The following is a 2,940-nucleotide window of genomic DNA, read 5'->3' as shown; positions in this document are numbered from 1 at the left end:
TATATATTAATACAAATTAACACTTAACTAGTAACGTTTTTCAAACCGGCATAAAACATTCCATTTAAAATCTAAATTCTAACGATTTAACATTTAGAACGTTTTTTAAAACGATTCTCCTTTTTATTTTATCAAACATCATTATTTGTCATTGACCCATATAATACATTACGATATATTTTTGTGGGTGTTTCCAATTCTATAATATAACAATATTTAACTTTCATGCACTCACAGTACAACGCAGAGAAGTGTCCCACACCACACAGACCTCTCGGTCTTCCGGTCTATTACGGATGTTGTGTTTGGATATACCACTACCAGGACCCCACAACAGACCACCACGAGGAGCATAAGCAGATGCATTAAATAGGAAAAATAATTACACGTCACGGATATTCATACAGTTGCAACGCTCTGAGGCAAATGGACATACTCGTAACAACCAATAATAAATGACTATTCTATAGCCGGGGACTAAGCGCCGACCACATCGGTGAGTGCACGAGCCCACTGTTTTCTCCCAGTGGCTTGAGAATTTTTTTAATTTTCAAAACTGGCCAACGCGAACTGCTTTAAACTGTTCATCGAGCAGATGGCTACTGGGGCTTTCACTTAACGTTTAAGTCGTGTTTCATGTACATTTATATAAAAGCAGTAATTGTATAGTTTGCGAATTAGCACAAAGCTAAGGTTCAGGCGCGACCAACAAATAAACTCAGTCAATCAAAACCTTCGAATTACTATTTGAATACTATTTGTGCACTAGTAGTAAACGCTTTTGAGGAATATTTTATGGTAGACTCAACTGCACAAGAAGCTCGGACTGAATCCTTCCCCCCACCTTGTTTTGCAAGTAATTTACTAACGTTCACTCCCCCTCCCCGTGCTTTTAAAACGTAGCGTTACATGAAAAAAATCCCTATTATAATGATATTTTCTGTCACTATCAAAAAAAAAATCGCCTAGGGAGTTAGTCGGAGTTGTTTGTCTCCGTGTTTGTTAATCGTGTATATGTAAATATAGGTAGGGAAACGAAACCAAAACAAGTAACTATGAGTAGCCTATTTACAAGAAAATACATATTTACAATATATTTACAAAAATCATAATTGCATTAGCCTAATTAAGAATTAATAAATAATTAATTTATCAGTTTGCACACTGTAAAAAATGAAGAAAATTTTATTGAAACTTGTAAAAATTAGTAAACTTGTAAAACTTGTAAAAATGTGACTTACAGTTACTTCCTTACTCTATACCAGCATAGAGGTATGTCAGATATGTTTGGGCAGTTTCAGACTTCAGAATGTTGCCGTACAAGACAGAGAATGTGCAGGTATAAAGATTAAAAGTAAATAATTTAAAAGAGAGCATTATCTTATGCAGCCATCTTCAGGTCTTGATCAATCAGTCTTCTATTTTCTGACACATAAAATATGTAGCTAAAATAAATTAGAATTTTATATATATATAAAATTCTAATTTATTTTAGCTACATATTTTATGTGTCAGAAAATAGAAGACTGATTGATCAAGACCTGAAGATGGCTGCATAAGATAATGCTCTCTTTTAAATTATTTACTTTTAATCTTTATACCTGCACATTCTCTGTCTTGTACGGCAACATTCTGAAGTCTGAAACTGCCCAAACATATCTGACATACCTCTATGCTGGTATAGAGTAAGGAAGTAACTGTAAGTCACATTTTTACAAGTTTTACAAGTTTACTAATTTTTACAAGTTTCAATAAAATTTTCTTCATTTTTTACAGTGTGCAAACTGATAAATTAATTATTTATTAATTCTTAATTAGGCTAATGCAATTATGATTTTTGTAAATATATTGTAAATATGTATTTTCTTGTAAATAGGCTACTCATAGTTACTTGTTTTGGTTTCGTTTCCCTACCTATATTTACATATACACGATTAACAAACACGGAGACAAACAACTCCGACTAACTCCCTAGGCGATTTTTTTTTTGATAGTGACAGAAAATATCATTATAATAGGGATTTTTTTCATGTAACGCTACGTTTTAAAAGCACGGGGAGGGGGAGTGAACGTTAGTAAATTACTTGCAAAACAAGGTGGGGGGAAGGATTCAGTCCGAGCTTCTTGTGCAGTTGAGTCTACCATAAAATATTCCTCAAAAGCGTTTACTACTAGTGCACAAATAGTATTCAAATAGTAATTCGAAGGTTTTGATTGACTGAGTTTATTTGTTGGTCGCGCCTGAACCTTAGCTTTGTGCTAATTCGCAAACTATACAATTACTGCTTTTATATAAACGTACATGAAACACGACTTAAACGTTAAGTGAAAGCCCCAGTAGCCATCTGCTCGATGAACAGTTTAAAGCAGTTCGCGTTGGCCAGTTTTGAAAATTAAAAAAATTCTCAAGCCACTGGGAGAAAACAGTGGGCTCGTGCACTCACCGATGTGGTCGGCGCTTAGTCCCCGGCTATAGAATAGTCATTTATTATTGGTTGTTACGAGTATGTCCATTTGCCTCAGAGCGTTGCAACTGTATGAATATCCGTGACGTGTAATTATTTTTCCTATTTAATGCATCTGCTTATGCTCCTCGTGGTGGTCTGTTGTGGGGTCCTGGTAGTGGTATATCCAAACACAACATCCGTAATAGACCGGAAGACCGAGAGGTCTGTGTGGTGTGGGACACTTCTCTGCGTTGTACTGTGAGTGCATGAAAGTTAAATATTGTTATATTATAGAATTGGAAACACCCACAAAAATATATCGTAATGTATTATATGGGTCAATGACAAATAATGATGTTTGATAAAATAAAAAGGAGAATCGTTTTAAAAAACGTTCTAAATGTTAAATCGTTAGAATTTAGATTTTAAATGGAATGTTTTATGCCGGTTTGAAAAACGTTACTAGTTAAGTGTTAATTTGTATTAATATATA

The 2,940-nt window shown here is 34.2% G+C and overlaps 1 protein-coding gene across 1 annotated transcript in view; it reads right to left on the bottom strand.

Moving 5' to 3' along the window:
• Positions 1-2,785, bottom strand: part of LOC107693273 (uncharacterized) — a 14,636-nt gene extending 11,851 nt beyond the window's left edge. Inside the window, exon 1 of the mRNA XM_016492580.1 lies at positions 2,445-2,785. The gene's annotated coding sequence lies outside the window, so the exon portion shown is untranslated. The remainder of the gene's footprint in view (positions 1-2,444) is intronic.
• Between the last annotated feature and the right edge of the window lie 155 nt (positions 2,786-2,940).

Source organism: Sinocyclocheilus anshuiensis, unplaced genomic scaffold, assembly GCF_001515605.1.
Source record: "Sinocyclocheilus anshuiensis isolate Anshui unplaced genomic scaffold, SAMN03320099.WGS_v1.1 scaffold566, whole genome shotgun sequence".
NCBI classification, from domain to species: Eukaryota; Metazoa; Chordata; class Actinopteri; order Cypriniformes; family Cyprinidae; genus Sinocyclocheilus; species Sinocyclocheilus anshuiensis.
Note: the sequence above shows the minus strand (reverse complement) of the source record. Positions and strands in the feature narration are given on the sequence as shown.